We start from the raw sequence: 13,894 nt of genomic DNA, 5'->3' as shown, positions 1-13,894 counted from the left end.
CCATCCAAACCCACCGTCTTGCCAGCTCTCATCTTAAGGAAAGCTTTCACTACCTCTTTTCTGTTTACCAAACCATTCTCCTTGACCCTCTTACTTCATACACCAGTTCAACCAAAACACCCTATATCTGCCACTCTATCATCAAACACATTCAACAAACCTTCAAAATACTCACTCCATCTCCTTCTCACTTCACCACTACTTATTACCTCCCTATTAGCCCCCTTCACCGATGTTCCCATTTGTTCTCTTGTCTTATGCATTTCATTTACCTCCTTCCAAAACATTTTTTTAATTCTCCCTAAATCTAATGATACTCACTGACCCTAACTCTCATTTGCCCTCTTTTTCCTCTCTTGCACCTTTCTTTTGACCTCCTGCTGCTTTCTTTTATATATCTCCCAGGCATTTGCACTACTTCCCTGCAAAAATCTTCCAAATGCCTTTCTCTTCTCTTTAACTAACAAACTTACTTCTTCATCCCACCACTCACTACCTTTTCTAATCAGCCTACCTCCCAACTTTCTCATGCCACAAGCATCTTCTGTGCATGCCATCACTGCTTCCCTAAACACATCCCATTCGTACTCCACACCCCTTACGTCATTTGCTCTCACCTTTTGCCATTCTGCAATCAATCTCTCCTGGTACTTCCTCATAAAAGTCTCCTTTCCAAGCTCACTTACTCTCACCACTCTCTTCACCCCAACATTATCTCTTCTTTTCTGAAAACCTCTACATATCTTCACCGCCTCCACAAGATAATGATCAGACATCCCTCCAGCTGCCCCTCTCAGCACATTAACATCCACAAGTCCCTCTTTCACATGTGCATCAATTAACATGAAATCCAATAACGCTCTCTGGCCAACTCTTCTACTTATATACATGTACTTATGTATATCTCTCTTTTTAAACCAGGTACTCCCAATCACCAGTCCTTTTTCTGCACACAAATCTACAAGCTCTTCACCATTTCCATTTACAACAATGAACACCCCATGTACACCAATTATACTATACCCTCAACTGCCACATTACTCACCTTTGCATTCAAATCACCCATCACTGTAACCCGGTCTTGTGCATCAAAGCTGCTAACATACTCACTCAGCTGCTCCCTAAACTCTCGCTTCTCACGATCTTTCTTCTCATGACCAGGAGCATAGGCACCAATAATCACTCATCTCTCCACCCACTTTCAGTTCTACCCATATCAATCTAGAGTTTACTTTCTTGCACTCTATCACATACTCCCACCACTCCTCCTTCAGGAGTAGTGCTACTCCTTCCTTTGCTCTAGTCCTCTCACCAACCCCTGATTTTACTCCCAAGACATTCCCAAACCACTCTTCCCCTTTACCCTTGAGCTTCGTTTCACTCAAGAGCCAAAACATCCAGGTTCCTCTCCTCAAACATACTACCTATCTCTCCTTTTTCTCATCTTGATTACATCCACACACATTTAGACACCCCAGTCTGAGCCTTCGAGGAGGATGAGCACTCCCAGCATGACTCCTTCTGTTTCCTCTTTTAGTAAGTTAAAATACAAGGAGGGGAAGGTTTCTAGCCCCCTCCTCCCACCCCCTTTAGTAGCCTTATACGACACGCGAGGAATATGTGGGAAGTATTCTTTCTCCCCTATCCCCAGGGATAGCGGAGATATATGGTTTATCCCAGAAGCTTCACATGCCCTGGTTCAATCCAGTGAGAGTCCGTCGACCCCAGTATACCACAATGTTCCAATTCACTCTATTCCTTGCATTCCTTTCACCCTCCTGTATGTTCAGGCCCTAATCGCTTAAAATCTTTTTCACTAAATCCTTCCTCCAATTTGGTCTCCCACTTCTCCTCGTTCCCTTCACCTCTGACGCATATATCCTCTTTGTCAATCTCTCCTCACTCATTCTCTGCATGTGACCAAACCATTTCAATACACCCTCATTTGCTCTCTCAACCACACTCTTTTTATTACCACACACCTCTCTTAACCTTTCATTACTTAGTTTATCAAACCACCTCACACCTCATATTGTCTTCAAACATTGCATTTCCAACACACCATCCTTCCTCCACATAACCCTAAGTATAGCCCATGCCTCGCAACCATATAACATTGTTGGAACTACTATCCTTCAAACATACCCATTTTTGCTCTCTGAGATAACGTTCTCGCCTTCCACACATAATTCAATGCTCCCAGAACCTTCGCCCCCTCCCCCACCCTGAGACTCACTTCCGCTTTCATGGTTCCATCCATTGCCAAATCCACTCCTAGATATCTAAAACACTTCACTTCCTCCAGTTTTTCTCCATTCAAACTTACTTCCCTATTTACTTGTCCCTCAACCCTACTAAACCTAATAACCTTGCTCTTATTCACATTTACTCTCAGCTTTCTTCTTTCACACAATATCCAAACTCAGTTGCCAACTTCTGCAGTTTCTCACCTGAATCAGCCACTAGCGCTGTATCATCAGGAAACAACTGACTCACTTCCTAAGCCCTCTCATCCAAAACAGACTGCATACTTGCCCCTCTCTCCAAAACTCTTGCATTTACCTCCCTAACCACCCCATCCATAAACAAATAAACAACCATGGAGACATCATGCACCCCTGCCACAAACCAACATTCGCTGGGAACCAATCACTTTTCTCTCTTCCTACACGTACACATGCCTTACATCCTTGGTAAGCACTTTTCACTGCCTCTAGCAACTTACCTCTCACACCATACACTCTTAATACCTTCCACAGAGCATCTCTATCAACCCTCTCATATGCCTTCTTCAGATCCATAAATGCCACATACAAATCCATCTGTTTTTCTATGTATTTCTCACATACATTCTTCAAAGCAAACACCTGATCCACACATCCTCTACTAGTTCTGAAACCACACTGTTCTTCCCCAATCTGATGCTCTGTACATGCCTCTAACCCCTCAATAAACACCCTCTATAATTTGAGCACTCACCCTTATCCCCTGTGCCTTTGTACAATGGCACTATGCATGCATTCCACCAAACCTCAGGCACCTCACCATGAACTATACATACACTGAATATCCTTACCAACCAGTTAACAACACTGCCACCCTCTTCTTGATAAATTCCACTGCAATACCATCCAAACCTACTGCCTTGCCGGCTTTCATCTTCCGCAAAACTTTCAACACCTCTTCTCTGTTTACCAAACCATTCTCCCTGACCCTCTCTCTTTGCACACCACCTCGACCAAAAGACCCTATATCTGCCACTCTATTATCAAACGCATTCAACAAACCTTCAAAATACTCACTCCACCACTACCCATTATTACCTTCCCATTAGACCCCTTCACTGATGTTCCCATTTGCTCTCTTGTCTTACGCACTTTATATACCTTCTTCCAAAACATCTTTTATTCTCCCCAAAATTTAATGATACTCTCTCATCCCATATATACATGTATATACATATGTGTGTGTGTGTGTATATGAGTGGCTGGGCCATTCTTCGTCTGTTTCCCTGTGCTACCTTGCTGATGCAGGAGACAGCAATTAAGTAAGAGGGTGAAAGGTGTGCAAGGCATAGAGTGAATTGGAACAATGTGGCCTTTGTTGTCTTCCTAGCGCTACCTAACGCGCGTGCAGGGGGAGGGGGTTGTCATTTCATGTGTGGTGGGCTGGTGACAGGAATGAATAAAGGCAGCAAGTATGAATTATGTACATGTGTATGTACATATATATATATATATATATATATATATATATATATATATATATATACGTTGAAATGTAAAGGTATTTATATGTGCGTGTGTGGATATGTATATATATATACATGTGTATGTGGATGGGTTGGGCCATTCTTTTGTCGTTTCCTTGTGCTACCTCGCTAATGCGGGAGACAGCAACAAATTACATTAAAAATATACAAATATACTATATATTATATATAAATTTATTATCATCATTATTATTATTATTATTTTGCTTTGTTGCTGTCTCCCGCGTCTGCGAGGCAGCGCAAGGAAACAGACAAAAGAAATGGCCCAACCCACCCCCATACACATGTATATACATACACGTCCACACACACAAATATACATACCTATACATCTTAATGTACACATATATATACACACACAGACATATACATATATACACTTGTACATAATTCATACCGTCTGCCTTTATTTATTCCCATCACCACCCCGCCACACATGGAATAACATCCCCCTCCCCTTCATGTGTGCGAGGTAGCGCTAGGAAAAGACAACAAAGGCCACATTCATTCACACTCAGTCTCTAGCTGTCATGTAATAATGCACTGAAACCACAGCTCCCTTTCCACATCCAGGCCCCACACAACTTTCCATGGTTTACCCCAGATGCTTCACATGCCCTGGTTCAACCCACTGACAGCACGTCGACCCCGGTATACAACATCGTTCCAATTCACTCTATTCCTTGCACGCCTTTCACCCTCCTGCATGTTCAGGCCCCGATCACTCAAAATCTTTTTCACTCCATCTTTCCACCTCCAATTTGGTCTCCCACTTCTCCTCATTCCCTCCATCTCTGACACATATATCCTCTTGGTCAATCTTTCCTCACTCATTCTCTCCACACATCTCTCTTACCCCATTATTACTTACTCGATCAAACCACCTCACACCACATATTGTCCTCAAACATCTCATTTCCAGCACATCCACCCTCCTCCGCACAACTCTATCTTATAGCCCATACCTCGCAACCATATGACATTGTTAGAACCACAATAATATATATATATATATATATATATATATATATATATATATTTTTTTTCTTCTTTTTTGCTTTGTCGCTGTCTCCCGCGTTTGCGAGGTAGCGCAAGGAAACAGACGAAAGAAATGGCCCAACCCACCCCCATACACATGTATATACATACGTCCACACACGCAAATATACATACCTACACAGCTTTCCATGGCTCACCCCAGATGCCCCACATGCCCCGATTCAACCCACTGACAGCACGTCAACCCCGGCACACCACATCGCTCCAATTCACTCTATTCCTTGCCCTCCTTTCACCCTCCTGCATGTTCAGGCCCCGATCACACAAAATCTTTTTCACTCCATCTTTCCACCTCCAATTTGGTCTCCCTCTTCTCTCTGCTCCCTCCACCTCCGACACATATATCCTCTTGGTCAATCTTTCCTCACTCATTCTCTCCATGTGCCCAAACCATTTCAAAACACCCTCTTCTGCTCTCTTAACCACGCTCTTTTTATTTCCACACATCTCTCTTACCCTTACGTTACTTACTCGATCAAACCACCTCACACCACACATTGTCCTCAAACATCTCATTTCCAGCACATCCATCCTCCTGCACACAACTCTATCCATAGCCCACGCCTCGCAACCATACAACATTGTTGGAACCACTATTCCTTCAAACATACCCATTTTTGCTTTCCGAGACAATGTTCTCGACTTCCACACATTCTTCAAGGCTCCCAGAATTTTCGCCCCCTCCCCCACCCTATGATCCACTTCCGCTTCCATGGTTCCATCCGCTGCCAGATCCACTCCCAGATATCTAAAACACTTCACTTCCTCCAGTTTTTCTCCATTCAAACTCACGTCCCAATTGACTTGACCCTCAACCCTACTGTACCTAATAACCTTGCTCTTATTCACATTTATATATATATATATATATATATATATATATATATATATATATATATATATATATATATATATTTTTTTTTCATACTATTCGCCATTTCCCACATTAGCGAGGTAGCGTCGAGAACAGAGGACTGGGCCCTTGAGGGAATATCCTCACCTGGGCCCCTTCTCTGTTCCCTCTTTTGGAAAATTAAAAAAAAAAGTGAGGGGGAGGATTTCCAGCCCCCCGCTCCCTCCCCTTTTAGTCGCCTTCTACGACACGCAGGGAATACGTGGGAAGTATTCTTTCTCCCCTATCCCCAGGGATAATATATATATATATATATATATATATATATATATATATATATATATATATATATATATTTTTTTTTTGGTTTGTCGCTGTCTCCCGCGTTTGCGAGGTAGCGCAAGGAAACAGACGAAAGAAATGGCCCAACCCACCCCCATACACATGTATATACATACACGTCCACACACGCAAATATACATACCTACACACCTTTCCATGGTTTACCCCAGACGCTTCACATGCCCTGATTCAATCCACTGACAGCACGTCAACCCCGGTATACCACATCGATCCAATTCACTCTATTCCTTGCCCTCCTTTCACCCTCCTGCATGTTCAGGCCCCGATCACACAAAATCTTTTTCACTCCATCTTTCCACCTCCAATTTGGTCTCCCACTTCTCCTCGTTCCCCCCACCTCTGACACATTATATCCTCTTGGTCAATCTTTCCTCACTCATTCTCTCCATGTGACCAAACCATTTCAAAACACCCTCTTCTGCTCTCTCAACCACACTGTTTTTATTACCACGCATCTCTCTTACCCTATCATTACTTACTCGATCAAACCACCTCACGCCACATATTGTCCTGAAACATCTCATTTCCAGCACATCCACCCTCCTGTGCACAACTCTATCCATATATATCCATATATATATATTTATACATATATATGTATGTATGTGTGTATGAGTGGATGGGACATTCTTTGTCTGTTTCCTCGTGCTACCTTGCTGATGTGGGAAACAGCAATTATGTATCATAAACTAATAGAATATTAATCTTTTTTATTATACACAATTGCTGTTTCCTGTGTCCATGAGGTAGTACCAGGAAACACATGAAGAATGACCCATCCACTCATATACACATGTGTAAACATAAACACTCATACATGGACATATATATACATATACATAACATATACACACACAACATACATACATACATATAAACACATGTACATATTCATACTTGCTTGCCTTCATCCATTCCTGTCGTTACCCCGTCCCACAGGAAACAGTATCACTACCTCCCACTTCAGTGTGCTAGTGCCAAGAAAACAGACAAAATAAGCCACATTCGTTCACATTCAGTAGCTGTCATACATAATGCACTGAAACCACAGCTCCCTATCCACATCCAGGCTCCACAGACTTTTCCAAGATTTACGCCAGAGGCTTCACATGCCCTGGTTCAGTCCATTGACAGAACATCAACCATGGTATACCACATCGTTCCAATTCACTCTATTCCTTGCATGCCTCTCACCCTCCTGTATGTTCAGGCCCCGATATAATAATCTGATAAGTGGCAACTGAACAAAACCATGAACTTCAAGATACTGCCTCAGGCCACCTGGATGACCCATAGACATCGATACTCCATATTTATGAATATTACTTGATTCGCAAGGAACTAAAACTGCTGCTAAGAATAGAGAAGTTTATATATGCAGAGCCACAATATGAATCACATTCACATGTAAATAATTAGACAATGTAAGCATTATGGGTGCAAATCCTAAGATTCATAAAAACACATTTAAAATAAACATTGATAAATGTAATCACATTTCCTTTGTAAATGGTGAGTGGGTGCAACATGGGAAATCTGTGTCCTTTGACGAGAGACCTTAGCTGATTGTGTCTCCCACCAAATGTGGGGGGCAGAATGTTCAAAGAGAATACACATTTTCAGCAAAAATTCTATAACCTGCGTCAGGGTGCAACAACCTACACTATAGGTGGTATTTTTAGACTGCAACAAATGATTACAGTAAATCATGGTTGTTACGGGAAGTTATGCGAAGTTTCCACAATGTACTGATTCCTCAAAGTAGTACACAGACCTTATCATTATATATCCAAGTATTTTTTCATAATCTTCATAACCCTCCCTACTAATGACACACTTGGAGAAAAAATGATTGAACATGCTTCACAGTTTTCAAAAATTTTCAAAAAAAAAATTTATACATAAGTGGCAACAAAATAGTACATACAGTACTTAGAAGAATAAAAAATCAAGTATATTAACTTGAATCTTCAGTAAGATCAATGAGACTCTAAAATGCTACAATAATAATATTACCTGGAAAAAAAAATGTCTAATTTTCCTATCCATATTATCTAGCTTCATTTTACTAAATAACTACTGGAAATGTAAGATATTGACCAAAAGAGTATTCCCTCCTTTGTTTTTAAGTGCCACTTAAGTGACTTAATAATGTTAAGGCAGAGTTTCTTATTTCAGCTGAAACACTATGACCTACACTAAATGACCTCATTTTTCTGTAATTATGCAATACATGGTGGACACAGAAACACATCTATCTGCCATTTTGACATTCTTCTTTTAATTTAATTTTGCCTAAGTCTTCCCTATAAACCAGAAACAATTGAGCTTGACTAACAACCTTTTGAGGGAAACCAACAAATTATAAACAGACTGTAATTAATCTTTACTCTTTCCTTAGCACTATACTTACTGGCACCTATTGTCTTCATTAGGCTGCATAGGAGGTCGAGAATTAATTAATCTATCGTAAAATCATGTCAGTTCTCCTTATATTATCCGGACGACACAAAGCATCAAATCTGTAGTTGATGTTGTGTTGCCAACACGAGTTGATCGTGTACGATTTATGTCCTAGACTGAAATTTCCTCATATATGGTTACAAAATTACTATGGTATTCCCTTGCCCTTCCTCCATACATCAGAATATATATATGATAATTACATTCTACTTGATAAAGCCTAAATTTCCATCCTCATGTTTCTAGCATAAAACCGCTAACATACTTGTATTTTATAAAAGAAAAAAGATGAATATTCTAATTTTGAGTTGCATGTGGCCCGTTGGCTTACTGGCAACACAATTAAACCCCACACAAGACATGGGAAAGTTAAATGTCAAATTATTAATAAATAACTCCCAACGGGAATCTGTATGGTAACATTCCTAAGAGAAACAAATGAATAGGGTGTACAAATGACCGCCTAATGTGTGAAGATTAAATTGCCTATTTCCCTCATATATATATATATATATATATATATATATATATATATATATATATATATATGTATATATATATATATAAATATATATTGCGCACACACACCCTAGTGTGATAGGCTCTGGAGATGGCAAATTACATTCATCTACATGCATAAAAATTTATCCAAAGATACTACATAAATCATAAAAAAAATCTACTCAGGGCCCATGAGAAGAATTTTTTTCAGGGGCAGTAGCAGCAACACAGGATGAGGGGGGTAAGGCCCCCCACACTTTGGAAAGAAGGGAGGGGGGGTTCAGCTCCCCCCATTTTGTGTAGACTTGTATAAAACTACAGTATATTGCATCGTCGCCTTCAGCTTAGGCGCCATTGAGCCTCCACCCCCTTTTTTTTTTAGAAGGGGTACTAAGTTTCTTTCTGGTCACCTTCCCTTCCTCATCAGTTATCCTGTCTTCATCCACTACGATTTTATACCATGAGCTGCAAGGCCAAAATGGGTTATGGAAGATGAGAAAGAGTGGAATGTGGTGCTCTGTCGATATTCTGAATTTTCTGAGATCCCAGGAAATTCCCGGGGCCCCTTTTGGACCTCCCAGGCCCGGAAACCATGTATCCCAGAACCTCCCCTCTGAGTCCCAGATCAAAATCCGTATGTGGTCTACATATCCCAATCTGAACTACCCAATATCAGTACATAAAGTACAGTCCTTGAGGATTAATCTAAGAGGTTGGGATTATCCATAACATGGTAAAAATAATGAATAAGATACAAGTTTAAAATATAGTATTATAAGATACGTAAATGTATGTCATGTCTGACTGTACGACCTCATGGAAAATTTAAGTTTACCTGTCGCCCTTTGGTAATGGTGGGAGACTTCCCATTTACCTGATTCATAGTAATAACGACAGACTACATCCTCTTCCAAGACTTCAGACCTGGAACCAAATTCTTGAATTTAAAACTCGTGTGTCGTTTTCGAAAAAAGAAAATTAGCAAACTCCGTTAACATATGTGGCTGGTTAGTTGCGCGTGTTCATACACTGATTAGCCATAAGTTTGAGAGGTAATTGAGTTATCATAATTATTATACGATGGAGTCATTGGAGGCAGTGTTTCAGGAACCGGTTGCCAACTCTTATAGGATGTGGAACCGGTTGCAAATTCTTACTGGATCCAGAACCGGGAAAACCTGTGCTAGTGAGGGCCGAGACACGTGTTCAGTTTAAGGTAACTTAAACTAGGTAAGTTGATGTTATCATAAGTTCTTTTATAATTTTTAGAGGGTAATTAACTCCATACGTTCTCTAATTAGCATAGCCTTCCTCGCTGTGGACTTTGCTCCCAAAGAATAGAAATAAGTAATTTAAAATATGCCCAGCAGGTGTTATGTTCTGTTCTCCCCTTTACACTGTCACTGCAGTTTATCACAGTGCTCCTGAAATGAATTTTTACAGATTCATTTGTACTTGAAAATAAAAGTTTGCCTTTTAAATATTCTACATTTACGGATGGGTGAGTTTATTTGGGAACAATCTAAGGTAAATTCATGGATTTAGGTAAGGTTGAAACTGTTTGGGATATCAATGATTTAAGGTCCTTGACACAGTATCAGCTTTCATCCTGCCACATTCGAAGTTTTCTTGGGAATATCTAGATGGGTTTCACATGTTCCATATTTTCCCTGAATTTCATAGCCTTCCCCACTGTTTATTTTATTGAGTGTAGTATGGTGAAACAAGAGTTCCAGGTCATGCCAGTTTTATTTTATTTTCAGTAATGTATCATTGCAAATTGAATTAACTGACAGTTGAAGATAATTTCAACGTGACCTCATTATACATTTGCTTAGTCTTTTATAACTAAAGGCATTTATGGTAGGACTGTCAGCTGCCCATCCACGCTGTGCTTTCTATTTCAAGAATTTCCAACTTTGGTATCAAATGTACATAAGGTACAAGTTTATACTAGAGGTATGACAGTAAATATTATATGAGTTGTTTCTTTCAAGTAGAACACTCTTAGATGACATTAAGTTTACTTTCAGCTTTATAAGTGTGGGCATTTCCTTCTGTATTATGTCTTCTAAAATTAAGTACAAGAGATGCAGTCAAGCAATAATTTTACCTTGAATCTTGATTCGTCACTTCCTTTTGTTTCCATGCCTAGAAATAAAAGATTAAGCAGATGTACGTAAAGTAACCTATTCTGATAACTGTCATCCAAAACCTCATGAATTCATTCATTAAAGTTTTTAAAATTCATTAATTTGTAATTGTTTACTTTTTTGTGCCACTTTACCAATGGCTTTAATGACTTTTCTCACTGAATATACATTTTTTTAATGTATCTTGTGATGTACAAAAAGATGAAATGAGATTCTTATCTGAGGCCAGTAGGAGTCATCAGAGGAAAGCTGTTACCCATGACTTTATATAATCTATGTACTTTTTTGGGATGATAGCTCAGTCTATGAGTATCCAATGTAATTTTTTTGATTCTGTATGATGCCTTCTCAATTTTTCTTTCTGTAAAGTTTTATTTCAACACTTAGGAATGGAACTTCCATTATAGATCACCACATGTGATAGAAGTAAGACGATTGATATCATCTATTGTTATGTTTAAAAAATATTTGATAAAGTTCCACATCAAAGGTTGCAAACAAAAGCTAATGTCACAAGTTACAGATCTGGTTGTATTTTGATGGTTAGGAAATTGTTGGGCTGGCTATAAACAAAAATTAGTGATTAATGCTCAAGCTTCATAATGGTTAGATCTAAAAAGCGGTGTACCACAAGGAACAGTATTAGAACCTCTTTGTCATATATATATATTTATTTATATTAATTATATTCTGTCGCTGTCTCCCGCGTTAGTGAAGTAGCTCAAGGAAACAGACGAAAGTATGGCCCAACCCACCCACATACACATGTATATACATACATGTCCACACACACACATATACCTATATATCTCAATGTATACATATATATATACACACACAGACATATACATATAAACACCTGTACATAATTCATAGTCTGCCCTTATTCATTCCCGTCGCCTCTCTGCCACACATGAAATGCCAACCCCCTCCCCCCGCATGTGTGCGAGGTAATGCTAGGAGAAGACAACAAAAACCACATTCGTTCACACTCATTCTCTAACTGTCATGTATAATGCACCGAAACCACAGCTCCTTTTCCACATCCAGGCCCCACAAAATTTTCCATGGTTTACCCCAGACGCTTCACATGCCCTGGTTCAATCCATTGACAGCACGTCAACCCCAGTATACCACATTGTTCCAATTCACTCTATTCCTTGCACTCCTTTCACCCTCCTGCATGTTCAGGCCCCGATCACTCAGAATCTCTTTCACTCCATCTTTCCACCTCCAATTTAGTCCCCCACTTCTCCTCGTTCCCTCCACCTCTGACACATATATTTTCTTCTTAGTCAATCTTTCCTCACTCATTCTCTCTCCATGTGACCAAACCATTTCAAATATATATATATATATATATATATATATATATATATATATATATATATATATATATATATATATATATCTTTCTTTCTTTCTTTCATACTATTCGCCATCTCCCGCATTAGCGAGGTAGCGTTAAGAACAGAGGACTGGGCCTTTGAGGGAATATCCTCATCTGGCCCCCTTCTCAGTTCCTTCTTTGGGAAAAAAAAAAAAGAAAAAAAAAAAGAAAAGAGGGGAGGATTTCCAGCCCCCCGCTCCCTTCCCTTTTAGTCGCCTTCTACGACACGCAGGGAATACGTGGGAAGTATTCTTTCTCCCCTATCCCCAGGGATAATATATATATATATATATATATATATATATATATATATATATATATATATATATATATATATTTTTTTTGCCAGTCTCCCACGTTTGCGAGGTAGCGCAAGGAAATAGACGAAAGAAATGGCCCAACCCACCCCCATACACAATGTATATACATACATGTCCACACACGCAAATATACATACCTATACATCTCAATGTACACATATATATACACACACAGACACATACATATATACTCATGCACACAATTCACACTGTCTGCCTTTATTCATTCCCATCGCCACCTCGCCACACATGGAATACCATCCCCCTCCCCCTCATGTGTGCGAGGTAGCACTAGGAAAAGACAACAAAGGCCCCATTCGTTCACACTCAGTCTCTAGCTGTCATGCAATAATGCCCGAAATCACAGCTCCCTTTCCACATCCAGGCCCCACACAACTTTCCATAGTTTACCCCAGACGCTTCACATGCCCTGATTCAATCCACTGACAGCACGTCAACCCCGGTATACCACATCGATCCAATTCACTCTATTCCTTGCCCGCCTTTCACCCTCCTGCATGTTCAGGCCCCGATCACACAAAATCTTTTTCACTCCATCTTTCCACCTCCAATTTGGTCTCCCACTTCTCCTCGTTCCCTCCACCTCCGACACATATATCCTCTTGGTCAATCTTTCCTCACTCATTCTCTCCATGTGCCCAAACCATTTCAAAACACCCTCTTCTGCTCTCTCAACCATGCTCTTTTTATTTCCACACATCTCTCTTACCCTTACATTACTTACTCGATCAAACCACCTCACACCACACATTGTCCTCAAACATCTCATTTCCAGCACATCCACCCTCCTGCGCACAACTCTATCCATAGCCCACACCTCGCAACCATACAACATTGTTGGAACCACTATTCCTTCAAACATACCCATTTTTGCTTTCCAAGATAATGTTCTCGACTTCCACACATTCTTCAAGGCTCCCAGGATTTTCGCCCCCTCCCCCACCCTATGATTCACTTCCGCTTCCATTGTTCCATCCGCTGCCAGATCCACTCCCAGAT

At 40.1% G+C, this 13,894-nt stretch overlaps 1 protein-coding gene across 2 annotated transcripts in view; it reads right to left on the bottom strand.

Moving 5' to 3' along the window:
- LOC139762697 (uncharacterized) overlaps positions 1–8,601 on the bottom strand; it is a 41,484-nt gene extending 32,883 nt beyond the window's left edge. Inside the window, exon 1 of one of the 2 annotated variants that reach the window (XM_071687665.1) lies at positions 8,461–8,601. The gene's annotated coding sequence lies outside the window, so the exon portion shown is untranslated. The remainder of the gene's footprint in view (positions 1–8,460) is intronic. The other variant, XM_071687666.1, reaches the window with a different exon arrangement.
- Between the last annotated feature and the right edge of the window lie 5,293 nt (positions 8,602–13,894).

This window comes from Panulirus ornatus, chromosome 44 (genome assembly GCF_036320965.1).
Source record: "Panulirus ornatus isolate Po-2019 chromosome 44, ASM3632096v1, whole genome shotgun sequence".
Lineage (NCBI taxonomy): Eukaryota > Metazoa > Arthropoda > Malacostraca > Decapoda > Palinuridae > Panulirus > Panulirus ornatus.
Note: the sequence above shows the minus strand (reverse complement) of the source record. Positions and strands in the feature narration are given on the sequence as shown.